The sequence below is a fragment of the Phocoena sinus genome, chromosome 10, assembly GCF_008692025.1.
Source record: "Phocoena sinus isolate mPhoSin1 chromosome 10, mPhoSin1.pri, whole genome shotgun sequence".
Taxonomy (NCBI): Eukaryota; Metazoa; Chordata; class Mammalia; order Artiodactyla; family Phocoenidae; genus Phocoena; species Phocoena sinus.
In genome coordinates, this window is record NC_045772.1 from 88,734,802 (window position 1) to 88,751,143 (window position 16,342).

The following is a 16,342-nucleotide window of genomic DNA, read 5'->3' on the forward strand; positions in this document are numbered from 1 at the left end:
CAAGAATATACAATGGAGAAAAGATAGCCGCTTCAGTAAGTGGTGCTGGGAAAACTGGACAGCTACATGTAAAAGAATGAAATTAGAATACTCCCTAACACCATACACAAAATAAATTCAAAACGGATTAAAGACCTAAGTGTAAGGCCAGACACTATAAAACTCTTAGAGGAAAACGTAGGCAGAACACTCTATGACATAAATCACAGCAAGATCCTTTTTGACCCACCTCCTAGAGAAATGGAAATAAAAAAGAAAAATAATCAAATGGCACATAATGAAACGTAAAAGCTTTTGCACAGCAAAGGAAATCATAAACAAGACAAAAAGACAACCCTCAGAATGGGAGAAAATATTTGCAAAGGAAGCAACTGACAAAGGATTAATCTCCAATATTACAAGCAGCTCAATATCAAAAAAACAAACAACCCAATCCCCAAATGGGCAGAAGATGTAAAGAGACATTTCTCCAAAGAAGATATACAGATTGCCATGGAACACATGAAAGGATGCTCAACATCACTAATCATTAGAGAAATGCAAATCAAAACTACAGTGAGGTATCACCTCACACCAGTCAGAATGGACATCATCAAAAAATCTACAAACGATAAATGCTGGAGTGGGTGTGGAGAAAAGGGAACGCTCTTGGATTGTTGGTGGGAATGTAAATTGGTACAGCCACTATGGAGAACAGTATGGAGGTTCCTTTAAAAGACTAAAAATAAAACTACCATATGACCCAGCAATCCCATTACTGGGCATATACCCTAAGAAAACCATAATTCAAAAAGAGGCATGTACCACAATATTCATTGCAGCTCTATTTACAGTAGCCAGGACATGGAAGCAACCTAAGTGTCCATCGACAGATGAATGGATAAAGAAGATGTAGCACATATATACAATGGAATATTACTCAGCCATAAAAAGAAATGAAATTGAGTTATTTGTGGTGAGGTTGATGGACCTAGAGTGTGTCATACAGAGTGAAGTAAGTCAGAAAGAGAGAAGCAAATACTGTATGCTAACATATATATATGGAATCTGAAAAAAAAAAAGTTCTGAAGGACCTAGGGGCACGACAGAAATAAAGATGCAGACGAGAGAATGGACTTAAGGGGGAAGGGTAAGCTGGGACGAAGTGAGAGAGTGACAGACATATATACACTACCAAATGTAAAATAGATAGCTAGTGGGAAGCAGCCACGTAGCACAGGGAGATCAGCTCGGTGCTTTGTGACCACTTAGAGGGGTGGGATAGGGAGTGTGGGAGGGAGACGCAAGAAGGAGGAGATATGGGGATATATTTATATGTATAGCTGATTCACTTTGTTATAAAGCAGAATCGAACACTCCATTGTAAAGCAATTATACTCCATTAAAGATATTTTTTTAAAAAGTGTTAACTAGGAAATTAATGTATAAAATGTTACTCCAAACTATTCTAATACATGGGTCACATAGACGCATTATCTAGCCATAATCCCTTTTTCAGGAATTGCCATTTTTCCCCCTCCATGTTAGTAGTGAAAGCTCTGCTTCTTTATAGCAAATTATTCTCTTTCATCTATCTCTGTCATGGAACTCAGAATTTGTCAGCAGGTGTGACTTTACTCTGACGACCGTAGTTAATATCCTGTTCCAGTCTTCCTTAGCCTAGCCTGCTCTGGCTTAGCTTAAATACAGTACATATGGCTATATTATATTGACTTTAAAAATTTTTTGTGGTTTCAAGAGAACTGAGTGTTTTTAAATTAGTTTTAAAATTGTCTAGAGCCATAAAGGAGGTCTTTAAATGAAGTATGAGTGGTCTAATGCTGAAATTAAAGATTCACGTAAGCTATACCACCTTATTGTTATTAATAATAATGATACTTAACATTTTTTGAGCACTTGCTCTGAGCTACTGCTTTATATACACGAACATGTTTACATGTATTAACATATCATCTCAACCTATGATATTATTACTGCCATTTAACAAATGAGGAAACTGAGGCATAGAAAGGTGAATCAAGTTACCCAAGGTTTGAGGGTTTGTGTTCACAGATTTGTTTCAAACAGGAATTAAAGACAGCATTTGGGTGATAACGCCATACTAATACGACATCTAGAACATGCCTGAATTTAGGTACTGAAACACAGCATTAACTCAACTCAAACTATCTTTGCTGAAAAGAGTTGAAAACTTTAAAATTTTTATTAATAATAATATTTTTCCATGCATTTCTTGCAGCACTGTTACTTGAAATAGGTTAGAGGCCTGTCTGAAAAAATTTCATTATAATGAATAAGAAATACTTATTCATATTGAAAATGTAATAAAACAATCCAGATTCATTTTTTAAATATTAAATTTTGTGATTTTAAGGGATTTCTAATAATTTTACGTCTCCTCTTTACCATCACAATCTAGAAGGTAGACTATTTCTTAGTTTATAAGCAAACAAAAATGTGATTTAGTGCTAGCTGGTAAATGTATGCACTCTGCATTATGAAGTAATGCATGAAATAGTAAAAGTCATATACCTTGACTTTGAGGCAGAGCTATACATACAACATGGTAGCAAATATGTCATAATTGAGAGGACATGGCTATTGGTTCCTGATTTAAATAAGACTCTGCAAAACTATAGAAAAAAATCTGTGTGGTAAGCAGAGTAATGCCCCCCTGCAAATATTCCCATATCTTAATCCTTGGAACCTGTGACTATGTTAGATTTAAGTGACAAAGAAGAATTGAGGTTGTAAATGGAATTAAGTTTCCTAGTCAACTTACCTTAAAATAGGAAATTATTTGAATAGGCTCAGTATAATCACAAGGATCCTTAAAACTAGAAAAGGAGGCAGAAGAGGTCAGAGAGATATTCGGGGAGGACTCAACCTGCTTTTACTGGCTTTGAAGATGCAAAAAGGGGCCATGAGCCAAGGAACGTGAGCAGCCTCTAGAAGCTAGAAAGGGCAAGGGAATGGATTTCCCCCTAGAAACATCGAGAAAGGAACACAGCCCTTGATTTTAGCACAGTGAGACTTGTGTTGTATTTCTGGCCGACAGAATTATACGATAATAATCTGTGTTGTTTTAAGTAACTAAGTTTGTGATCATTTGTTACAGTGGCAATAAAAAATCAATACAACATGAAAACTGGAATCTGCTTCCTGAATGGACTGGAAAATCAGGGACTAGTAGAAGGATAGCAGACCACAGAAAAACACTCCTCCATTCTTTGTTGGTAAGTTCAGCTAAATTCGAACAGGGATGTTTAAAAGGTGTTAGTAATGACAACTTAGTATTCTGCAATAGCTTATAACTTTCTATTCAGTTCGGCTTTCAAAAGATCTGTTTTTATTGAGGGTTAATTGCTCAATTGTCTTCAAAGAAAAAGTAGAGACAAAATTTGGGTACCTATCAGAGAAAGGGCAGCCCCTGCCAGCTGCTTCCACTTTCTAATTCTACTAGGTTGCAAATATCATTCAAATAGCCCCAGTGTTCAGAATGGGAACAAAAAATGTTTATTTTACAAAAGAACAAAGAACTTTTCTGAAAATGTCTGTTCTTGATCCAAAAAGTCCTGGCTACATTACTGAATAAGTATATCTGCAGGGGCAAGATGAGAAGAGTGTGAAAGGAATAAATTATGAGATTGAAGAAAAATGATCTTTTTCTTCAGATAACAAGTTATAGGCATTGAAAACTGACCAGTTTTTACAATATATATTACTGTCATGGGAGATAAAGATCATGCCAACATAAGCCATGTCACAGTCTAATCAAACTAAACCGTCTGTATTTTGGTAAGGTGGAGGGTAAGTCCATATATCTATAGCAGCTAAGCTGGGTCCTGAGAAGACTCTGAGTTGGACACATGGCCTGAAATTCCCATCTCTCCATCTTCTGAGCCAATTTTATATATCATGCAGACACTCATATTTTAGACAGACATAAGTATGATCTCTTTCAGCTCAATTTGCTGAATGAATACAGAGAAGAGCACAACTATATAAATATATATATATAGTGTTTATATAATTTAATGAAATGTATATATAATTAATCTATATTATGTATAAAATTTACACTAGCTTACTTTTTCCATTTCTAATTTGGAAATGAGTGGTAAGGTAAACATATTATTTTCATGATCTCTAATTATTTTCACCTAGGTGCAAACAAGAGATGCTTGGGAAAAACATTAATTTCCAAGGAGTCTTTATCAGGTGCCTTTTTGTGTGAACAATTGACATTTTCTTAGTCATGTATAATCCTATAGAAGACTCACTTCCTATTAGACTGCCTAAAGCTCTTGGTATATGGAAAATTTGAAGCTGTCACTTATGCTTATGTTTGAGAGATATTGACTTGAATACATCAATTCATTTATTCATACCTCTATTTACTCATTTGCACATTTATTTATTCAGTACCTGTTTTAAAAGATTTTGTGTCAAGTACTGTGCAAAGCACTGGGAATATAAAAATGATAAAGCGCAGCTGTTGCCTTCAAGTACCTCACAGACATAAATTTATAATACGGTATTATATGACAATGACTTTAACAGATGCAGTCTTCATTTTGTTTGGGGGAATTTCATATAGAACATTGTTAAGATTATTTTGCCTTAGAGAAAGCAGAAGTAAAATTCATGAAGGACACATTTAAGGTTTATGTATTGGGTATGTTCTTGTTTAGAATATGCAATATATCAGAGATAATTTTATGCAGGTCATTGAGACCTGGTTTCAAGAATACTTTGATTCCTAAGTATTCTTAAGTTTTCAGCCCCAAACATGATAAAGCAGTTGAAACAGTAATTCATTCAGTTCCTCTGAATGTGTCTTAGGAGTAAATATGACAATGGAAAGTCAGCCTCCAGCTCTGATGTAACAACTTTGGGGGAAATGATCTAGTGGGAATGAAGCCTGTTTCAGGGGAGGACACGGACAGTCAAGGAATATGACATCAACTCTTAAGGGAGGAGGTCCTCAGACCCAATCCTGGGGGCTCCATAAATACAGCCTAGTGGTATTTGGGAAGAACCAACAGTGCTTCACCTAATGTGAGACAAATCTATTCTGAAAAATCAGCACTATGAAATTTTTATGTGATCGAAGCAGTAGTGGCTGCTGTTTTCTTTTTCTACTGCAACCAATATGTAGGTCCCCATCCCCTATTTAAGTCTCTGTTATTGAATTTTCTATTAGTAATGAATGGGTAAGTTAAGAGAGTTATTTTCGATAACTTATTTGGTTTTCAGAGGAATCCTTTACATTAAACCTTTAAGCAATAGTATTAGGAAAAGACAATTGCAGCTTATCAAAGTGAGTTGGGTAAGGTTTCAGGAAGAGAAGATTCCTAAACTGATGGAAGGAAGAGTAGCAGTTTTCCAGACAGGTTTGGGACAAGGAAGAGGAGGTCCTTTGTTTTCCAGACAGAGACTATTATTTGTGAAAAGTCAAGGAGAAAAATAAGAAGAAAGAAAAACAAGAATAGGAAAAATGGGATAAAGAAACTGTGTAATCCAGAAGAAGAAAGATGAAGAAGATGGTAGAAAGGTGAAGATGTGAAAAGGTACTCTGTTGGGAACAGAGTACTAGCTGCTGAGTTAGAGTAGTGAAAAGACTAACATAGTCTTGTAACCAAATGGAAAAGAGAATTATCATCATATTTTTTTGCAGCAACACCTTGTGCCGGAAGAAAATTGAGTTATATATTTAAGATATACAAGAAAAGAAATTGTGAACCAAGAATATGTGTTCACTTAAACTGACTTCCAAATTAAAATTCCTCAAACTGCCATGGCCACACAACAACTTAGGGAATATTGTTTTTATGGACTATTTATTAATCAGCTACTGGAGAATAAGCTTCAGATAATCAAAGTGACAGAGATACATCAACATTAAGACTATCGATGGGTATTGAATATATACATATTTTCTTGAAGAACTCAAATAGATGAGGGATATGGGGACAGTTTAATATGGCTGTCTGCACTGAAAATGTAGATAGGGTTCAGCTTTAATAAAAGGCAGGGGAAATGAAGAGAACATATACACATTTTTTGAAAACTTTTTATTAATCATATGGGTGATTGTGTTAGAATTGTTATCCTTAGAATACTTATATGTAATGCTAGGTAAAACAAATGAATAATTCTGGCATTCCCAGTGTCCTTAAGAACCAGTAATCTTAGTAGTATAAACCAGTAATCTTAGTAGTATAAAATTATACCTGAAAGTATCAGAACAAACTCATCAGGTTTTTAAAACAATCTATAATTATCTCTCCATAGCTTTTTTCCTTGGAAAGGCCTAGAAATAATGCCTATCTTAATAGCAGTGAGCATCCCTACCATCCAGACTGTTTGAAATACCACTTCCTCCTAAAAGAAAGAAGCCTACTTGGAGTACCACCTGATTTTGAGAAAAGGACAGCTAATGAGCATAGGATATCCTATTATTTTAGTTAATAAGGAAGCTATTACAGAGTAAAAGGATGCACCAATAGAAGTTGAGCACCAGCTTGAAAAGGCTCACATTGGCCTAAAAGTATAATAAACTGAAATGGATGAAAACATATCAAACATGTTAAGTGCATGAATTCATAATGATACACATACACACATACAATTAATTAATTGCCTTTGTACAGCACAGGGTTAATAAAATACACAATAAAACATGTTTTGTCTTTTTTATATGAAATGAACACTGGATAACTAAGTAATAGATGAGGCAAAGTTTCTCTTTGTACAAGTATCGCAAAACATAAGTAAAGAAAGAATGATGAAGTTGGGTTATCAATATTTTACAGTAAGTCATGAATTATAAAATCTAGGCATAAAGCATTGGTGGTTGCTAACATCACAGAAAGTGGAGCAGCCAGCATTTTGTGCTTTCAGATAAAGAATTCAAAACTACCATGAAGAAGTCTTGCCAAAAAATCTAACCTTAATCTATCTGATTAAGCTTCTAGATCTAATCACCATGCACAAGAAACACAGGGTAGAGGAGACATGTTAAACTAAATCAGGATGGAAATTGATATAGAAAAATAAGCTGGCTTCTTCAACAAATGAATTAGAAGGGGAAAAAAAAAGAAAGGGGGATGAAATACATCAATTGAAAAAGACTATAAAAACCCACACCTACACCCCACCTCCCCACAAAAAAGAAGGTAAAACAAAGCCATGCACTCTAGGGATACACACTTGAATGATGAAACTATATAGAAAAGTACAGAAGAGACATCAGAAGAGCTGTTGTTCTTGGGGAGAGGAAAGGTATTGTAAGGGGTGAATGGAGGGCTTTTGGATGGCAGGAAAGGTTTATCTCTTGACATGGAGGGTGGTTAGAAGGTTGTTCAATTTATAATAGTACATTAAGCTATACATTTGTTTTATGTAGTTGGTAATATAAATTTTTTTAAAAGGAATAGATAGCTTGATTTCTTGCTATCCAGTGAATCCCACTTGAATCCCAGTGTGGGAGAAAACCAATATTTAATGAATGAATCTAAAAAGAAAAAGTACAAAATAATCTGAAAGGTAGGAAGAGGAACTATAAGCCACTATCACTTCACTTTGTCCACTTCTGGTCCTGGTAAGAGGGAAAGAAGTGAAAGGCAAGTGGCTTCCTTTCAAGAACCTGATTATGAAGTTGCACATATCACTTCTGCTCACATACATTGGCCTGAATATATAACTGTAAGGAAGGCTGGGAAATGTAGTTCCTTATTGTGTTGCCAGGAGACCAGAAGAAAGATGGATGTTGTATTACTAAAAGGAAAAATAATGGAGAACTTGAAGTTCTCTGGGAGGCCTGGAGTTGGAATGGGAAATGAAGATGCTGAACCAGGTGTAACTAGGAGCAAAAGTCCTTAATGGATGTGGAGGAACAAGGTCAGAGGATGTCAGTAAGTAGAAGGGACACCGGTAGGAGAGCAAGATGTTATTGGACCCTGGTTGTCCTTGCCTCCTGTTCCTTGGTATGAGGGGCATGGGAGAATGAACAGCTTCCACAGGAGAGCTACAAAGAAGCAGAGTCCTTGGAGAGCCAGGGTTCCCTTTTGGAAAAGGAAGTGAAGAGGGCTAAAGAAATCAACAATGCATCTTGCATAGATTAAATCTCAACTGGAAAAACACTTCCCACTGCACATTTTACAAGTTGGGATTTCTGTCACTCCTTTTACTTTGAGGAGATATGGAATACAAAACATTAGTTAATCAGTTCAGCTCTAGTTCTTAAAATTATCTGTTTAATTTAAATATTTAATTTTTAAAAATAACAGCAAATATTAGTATGTTTTTAGTAAATAACTTGAAGCATATCGAAGTTACCTGTTTAGAATATGAGACGCTTCATTGTTTTATACAAATATAATTTACAAAATTTTCCATACATGGGGCTTCCCTGGTGGCGCAGTGGTTGAGAGTCCGCCTGCCAATGCAGGGGACACGGGGTCGTGCCCCGGTCTGGGAGGATCCCACATGCCGTGGAGCGGCTGGGCCCGTAAGCCATGGCCGCTGAGCCTGCGCTTCCGGAGCCTGTGCTCCGCAATGGGAGGGGCCACAACAGTGAGAAGCCCGCGTACCGCAAAAAAAAAAAAAAAAAAAAAAAAAACTAAAAATTAAGATACCATATGATCCAGCAATCCCACTCCTGGATATATATCCAGAAAAGATGAAAACTCTTAATTGGAAAAGATACAGGCCCCCCAGCGTTCATAGCAGCACTGTTTACAACAGGCAAGACATGGAAGCAACCTAAGTGTCAATCGACAGATGAATGGATAAAGAAAATGTGGTGTGTGTGTGTGTGTGTATACATACACACACACAAAGTAATATTACTCAACCATAAAAAAGAATGAAATAAAGCTATCTGCAGTAATGTAGATGGACCTAGAGATTATCATACTAAGTGAAGTAAGTCAGACAAAGACAAATCACATGATATTACTTATATGTGGAATCTAAAAAAATGATACAAATGAACTTATTTACAAAACAGAAACAGACTCACAGACATAGAAAACAAATTCATGGTTACCAAAGGGGAAAGGGGAGGAGGGATAAATCAGGAGTTTGGGATTAGCATAAACACACTACTGTATATAATATAGTTAACCAACAAGGACCTACTGTATAGCACAGGGAACTATATTCAATATCTTGTAATAATCTATAATGAAAAAGAATATGAAAAAGAATATAGATATATGTGTGTATAACTGAATCACTTTGCTGTACACCTGAAACTAATACAACATTGTAAATCAACTGTACTTCAATTTAAAAAATAAATAAAATAAAACATACACCTGAAAGGTGTACATCATATGATTCACTGCATAAGAGCTACAACAATAGGAATGCATCTAAAAATCAACATAGTATAAGAATTAAATGAATTAGTGTGTAAAGGCTGAATGAAAAAAACAGGCAAAATCAGAAAACTTAAAACAACCTGAAAAAGCTTGTAAATTGTAGAAAAAGAAAGCTGGTTGACAGACTGTGAGCTTAGTAAATGAGTTCAGTTCCCTAATCTTAGAATAATGATAATAATAAAATAAATTGAGGTTTTTAAAATCAGTCCAGTTGACTTTCTTTAAATGGAATCTGGCTGGTAGTGTGTGACTTAAAAAATTAACCAAATATTAAAAAAATGAAAAAGTCTATTCATTGTATAACATTGCCAGCAACAAAGACTGGCAACCATTCATTTGATTACCCAGATTTTTACCATATGTAAGACAAAGCAGATCAATCTGAAATAGAAAGAAAAAAAAACTGGATGGCACTTTCTTTATTATCTTAAGGATATGACTTGCTTTATTATCTGAAGGAGAATAAATCTACCAGTCTGAACAGTGTTAAGGAGATGACCAATTTCCTTGCTACTGCCTGACTCGGAGATCTAGTATCGGATCAACTCTCCCCACCACCCAAAGAAGGGTATCTACAGGCAGGGCCACTTTACCATCCCCCTTTCTACATGTTTTCTAAGACTAAAATTTGTATTAATGCAAAATATTCAGAGACTACAGTGGCTAAGCATTTGGTTTGCTGCATCTGAGAATGTGAAAAAAGGAAGTGCCATAAGAAAGTACAAAGGTAGACCACTTCTGGCAAAATAACTATATACATTGTTTAGAATTACCTAGAAAAATGCTTACCTTCTCAAAGTAGTCAACTAGACCACAGAAGCAAGACTGGTGAAGTACAGAATTTAGAGAAATTAAGTGACTGCCAGTGACCAGTAATTAGACTAAGTCTGTTCACATTTACCATTGCTCTAGCTAAAAATCTGAGAAATGTGTTTTAACAGCAACCAGGAAAACGAGAGTAACCAGAAGAAACTACAAACATTATTTCTGAGTAATCAGTGGAGAGAATCTTCATTCCTAAAGGATGAGTAGTTGGAAAAAAATCAAATTATAGATGTGAAAATATTCTGCAAGAAGTAAAATAACTAATAAGACACAAGGCATTTTTGAAAAATATATGCTATAGTACACCTAAGTAAATTTTATAAAAACATAAGCATTTTTGTTTTTATAAAATTAAGAAATGTGTTCAGTGAAATAAGATAATAAAAATAAAATTTTAAATAATATAACAATAAAATGAAGAATAAAGATATGGAGGAAATGGATAAAAGGGATGTAAATAAAAATGGGGCTTAATGAGCTACTAAGATATAAAGAAACTAAAAATTCAGTGACACATTTAAAATAGTCATTAAAAGCAGAATTGACAAAGCAGAAAATGAAATTTTGAGATGAACATTGAGAACCACTCTATGAATACAGAGGAAAAGGAACTAGTGATAGAAATGAATGAGAGGTACTCTTGAAATTGCAGAAGTCAAAGAAAGGACATCTGACATCATATTGAAATGAAACAGAGGTAACATTGAAGATTGCCAAAAAAAATCTAACTGGGCTGAATAAAGCTCTGCATAGGCATATCAAACCTGAATACATATATGACACACATACAACCAGGAAAAATTAAGGAAATATGTAAAGTATGTAAACTTTTTAAAGGAGGAGGGGAAGAGGAGGGAAAAAATAAATAAAGGAAAGTTAGTCTGGACATAGACTTCACCTTTAAACACTAACTGTCCCAGGACAAGGGGACAGTAGCTACATAGTTTCGAGAGTAAATATGTTTTATGTCAGTCATTCAGTTTGCCATTTATATGTGAAAACAGCTAAAATATATTTGCATGTATGTAAGTGCTCAGAAATCTTTGTACCCTTCTAATGGAAAAGGTGCACCGGTTGACAAACTTTTAATCAAAAATAAGAACTCAAGATTAGGGAACCTAAGAGTAGGTATTAGTACTGGGAGATTGGCTTGATACTTTGCGATGACCTAGAGGGATGGGTTAGGGAGGATGGGAGGGAAGCTCAAGAGGGAGGGGATATGGGGACATGTGTATGCATATGGCTGATTCTTTGTGTTGTGCAATAGAAACTAAAACAGTATTGTGAAGTAATTATACTCCAATAAAGATCTATTAAAACTTTTTAATAAATCACCTAATGTTGACTTAGTCTAAATAATTATTAAAAACATAATTTTAAATATAATAACTGCAAAGATTGTTTGGTATTAATAAGCTAGATGAGAAATCATAGACCATTCCAAAACTGAAAGGCATGCTAAATTTTCTGCCTTAAAAGGAGAAAGGGAATTAAAGTATGCTATTTCCTTTTCAACAGTGATTAAGAAAAAATTAATTCATTTATAATTATTTGTACAAATATATAATTGTAATGTGTCACAGAGACATATTAGTTGAAGAAGAACAGTGTGTATAACTTCCAAACCACCAGAAGAATCAAAATTTGGTAACATTTGCATTATACTCATCAGGAAAATGGGAAAAGTTGTATTAAGAATAAAAACCAGAATGAGGCAAGTAAGATCAGTGGCATTTCTAATGGCAGTAGTATAAATAGTTAATTGGAATAAAAAACATTATCCAAATATGTAATTTTTAGTTGTGTGGTTTTTGTAACAGAAACATGAAAAGTATCAAAGTTAAAAGTGTTGCCAAGCATATAACTCAAGCACAGAAACACACACTCACACACACACACACACCCAATGAAGCAGAATAGGTAATGTAAGTATCTAGTATCAGAAAACAGAATATAGGGTAAAAAAAAGCATCAAGATGATCTTATGGCAATTTCTAGAGATGTTATAGTAGATGTGGACATTTATGTGTTAAATAAAAGTATGTTGTGTGTATACTTTTTTTAACAACTTTATTGGAGTATAATTGCTTTACAGTGGTGTGTTAGTTTCTGCTGTATAACATAGTGAATCAGCTATACATATACATATATCCCCATATCTCCTCCCTCTTACGACTCCCTCCCACCCTCCCTATCCCACCCCTCTAGGTGGACACAAAGCACAGAGCTGATCTCCCTGTGCTATGTGGCTGCTTCTCACTGGCTATCTATTTTATATTTGGTAGTGTATATATGTCCATGCCACTCCCTCACTTTGTCCCAGCTTACCCTTGCCCCTCCCCATGTCCCCAAGTCCATTCTCTATGTCTGCATCTTTATTCCTGTCCTGCCCCTACGTTCTTCAGAACCATTTTTTTTTTGTTTTAGATTCCATATATATGTGTTAGAATATGTTATTTGTTGTTCTCTTTCTGACTTACTTCACTTTGTATGACAGACTCTAGGTCCATCTACCTCACTACAAATAACTGAATTTCATTTCTTTTATGGCTGAGTAATATTCCATTGTATATATGTGCCACACCTTCTTTATCCATTCATCTGTCGATGGACACTTAGGTTGCTTCCATATCCTGGCTATTGGAAATAGAGCTGCAGTGAACACTGTAGTACATGACTCTTTTCGAATTATGGTTTTCTCAGGGTATATACCCAGTAGTGGGATTGCTGGGTCGTATGGTAGTTCTATTTTTAGATTTTTAAGGAACCTCGAGATTGTTCTCCATAGTGGCTGTATCAATTTACATTCCCACCAATAGTGCAGGAGGGTTCCCTTTTCTCCATACCCTTTCCAGCATTTATTGTTTGTAGATTTTTTGATGATGTCCATTCTGACTGGTGTGAGGTGATACCTCATTGTAGTTTTGATTTGCATTTCTCTAATGATTAGTGATGTTGAGCATCCTTTCATGTGTTTGTTGGCAATCTGAATATGTTTGGAAAAATGTCTCTTTAGGTCCTCTGCCCATTTTTGGATTGGGTTTTTTTTTTCTAATTGAGGTGCATGAGCTGCCTGTATATTTTGGAGATTAATCCTTTGTCAGTTGCTTCATTTGCATATATTTACTCCTATTCTGAGGGTTATCTTTTTGTCTTGTTTATGGTTTCCTTTGCAGTGCAAGCCTTTTAAGTTTCATTAGGTCCCATTTGTTTATTTTTGGTTTTATTTCCATTTCTCTAGGAGGTGGGTCAAAAAGGATCTTGCTGTGATTTATGTCATAGAGCGTTCTACCTATGTTTTCCTCTAAGAGTTTTATAGTGTCTGGCCTTACATTTAGGTCTTTAATCCATTTTCAGTTTATTTTTATGTATGCTGTTAGGGAGTGTTCTAACTCCATTCTTTAACATATAGGTGTCCGGTTTACACAGCACCACTTATTGAAGAGGCTAACTTTTCTCCACTGTATATTCTTGCTTCCTTTAATAAAAATAAGGTGACCATATGTGCGTGGGTTTATCTCTGGGCTTTCTATCCTGTTCCATTGATCTATATTTCTGTTTTTGTGCCTGTACCATACTGTCTTGATTACTGTAACTTTGTAGTATAGTCTGAGGTCCTGGTGCCTTATTCCTCCAATTCCATTTTTCTTTCTCAAGATTGCTTTAGCTATTCGGGATCTTCTGTGTTTCTATACAAATTGTGAAATTTTTCATTCTAGTTCTGTGAAAAATGCCATTGGTAGTTTGATAGGGATTACATTGAATCTGGAGATTGCTTTGGGTGGTATAGACATTTTCACAATGTTGATTCTTCCAATCCAAGAACACGGTACATCTCTCCATCTGTTTGTATCATCTTTAATTTCTTTCATCAGTGTCTTATAGTTTGCTGCATACAGGTCTTTTGTCTCTTTAGGTAAGTTTATTAGGAGGTGTTTTATTCTTTTTGTTGCAGTGGTAAATGGGAGTTTTTCCTTAATTTCTCTTTCAGATTTTTCATCATTAGTGTATAGGAATGAAAAAGATTTCTCTGCATTAATTTTGTATCCTGCTACTCTACCAAATTCATTGATTAGCTCTAGTAGTTTTCAGGTAGCATCTTTAGGATTCTTTATGTATAGTATCATATCATCTGCAAATAGTGACAGTCTTATTTCATCTTTTCCAATTTGGATTTTTTTTTCTTTTTCTTCTCTGATTGCTGCGGCTAAAACTTCCAAAACTATCTTGAATAATAGTGGTGAGAGTGGGCAACCTTGTCTTGTTCCTGATCTTAGTGGAAATGGTTTCAGTTTTTCACCTTTGAGAACAATGTTGGCCGTGTGTTTGTTATATATGGCCTTTATTATGTTGAGGTAAGTTCCCTCTATGCCTACTTTCTGGAGGGTTTTTAATCATAAACGGGTGTTGAATTTTTTTGAAAGCTTTTCTTGCATCTATTGAGGTGATCATATGGTTTTTCTCCAATTTGATAACATGGTATATCACATTGATTGATTTGCATATATTGAAGAGTCCTTGCATTCCTGGCATAAACCCCACTTGATCATGGTGTATGATCATTTTAATGTGCTGTTGGATTCTGGTTGCTAGTATTTTGTTGAGGATTTTTGCATCTATGGTCATCAGTGATATTGGCCTGTAGTTTTCTTTTTGTGACATCTTTGTCTGGTTTTGGTATCATGGCGATGGTGGCCTTGTAGAATGAGTTTGGGAGTGTTCCTTCCTCTGCTATATTTTGGAAGAGTTTGAGAAGCATAGGTGTCAGCTTTTCTCTAAATGTTTGATAGAATTCACCTGTGAAGCCATCTGGTCCTGGGCTTTTGTTTGTTGGAAGATTTTTAATCACAGTTTCAATTTCAGTGCTTGTGATTGGTCTGTTTATATTTTGTATTTCTTCCTGGTTCAGTCTCAGAAGTTTGTGCTTTTCTAAAAATTTGTGCATTTCTTCCAGGTTGTCCATTTTATTGGCATACAGTTGCTTGTAGTAATCTCTCATGATCCTTTGTATTTCTGCAGTGTCAGTTGTTACTTCTCCTTTTTCATTTCTAATTCTATTGATTTGAGTCTTCTCCCTTTTTTTCTTGATGAGTCTAGCTAATGGTTTATCAATTTCGTTTATCTTCTCAAAGAACCAGCTTTTAGTTCTATTGATCTTTGCTCTTATTTCCTTCATTTATCATTTATTTCTGATCTGATCTCTATGATTTCTTTCCTTCTGCTAACGTTGGGGTTTCTTTCTTCTTCTTTCTCTAATTGCTTTACGTGTAAGGTTAGGTTGTTTATTTGAGACGTTTCTTGTTTCTTGAGGTAGTATTGTATTGCTATAAACTTCCCTGTTAGACCTGCTTTTGCTGCATCCCAAAGGTTTTGGGTCATCGTGTTTTCATTGTCATTTGTTTGTAGGTATTTTTTGATTTCCTCTTTGATTTCTTCAGTGATCTCTTGGTTATTTAGTAGTGTATTGTTTAGCCTCCATGTGTTTGTAGTTTTTACAGATTTTTTCGTGTAATTGATATCTAGTCTTGTAGTGTTGTGGTTGGAAAAGATACTTAATATGATTTCAATTTTCTTTAATTTACCAAGGCTTGATTTGTGACCCAAGATACAATCTATCTTATAGAATGTTCCATGAGCACTTGAGAAGAACATGTATCCTGTTGTTTTTGGATGGAATGTTGTATTAATATCAATCAAGTCCATCTTGTTTAATGTATCATTTAAAGCTTGTATTTCCCTATTTATGTTCATTTTGGATGATCTGTTCATTGGTGAAAGTGGGGTGTTAAAGTCCCCTACTATGATTGTATTACTGTTGATTTCCCCTTTCATGGCTGTTAGCATTGCCTTATGTATTGACGTGCTCCTATGTTGGGTGCATAAATATTTACAATTGTTATATCTTCTTCTTGGATTGATCCCTTGATCATTATGCAGTGTCCTTCTTTGTCTCTTGTAATACTCTTTATTTTAAATTCTGTTTGTTCTGATATGAGAATTGCTACTCCAGCTTTCTTTTGATTTCCATTTGCATGAAATATCTTTTTCCATCCCCTCACTCTCAGTCTGTATGTGTCCCTAGGTCTGAAGTGGGTCTCTTGTAGATAGCATATACACGTCTTGTT

General features: G+C 35.1%; 1 long non-coding RNA gene across 1 annotated transcript in view; it reads left to right on the forward strand.

Annotated features, from left to right (window-relative positions):
- LOC116761361 overlaps positions 1–16,342 on the forward strand; it is a 106,823-nt gene that overhangs the window by 16,980 nt on the left and 73,501 nt on the right. The window contains exon 2 of the long non-coding RNA XR_004351950.1: positions 3,119–3,236. This is a non-coding gene — a long non-coding RNA (uncharacterized LOC116761361). The remainder of the gene's footprint in view (positions 1–3,118; positions 3,237–16,342) is intronic.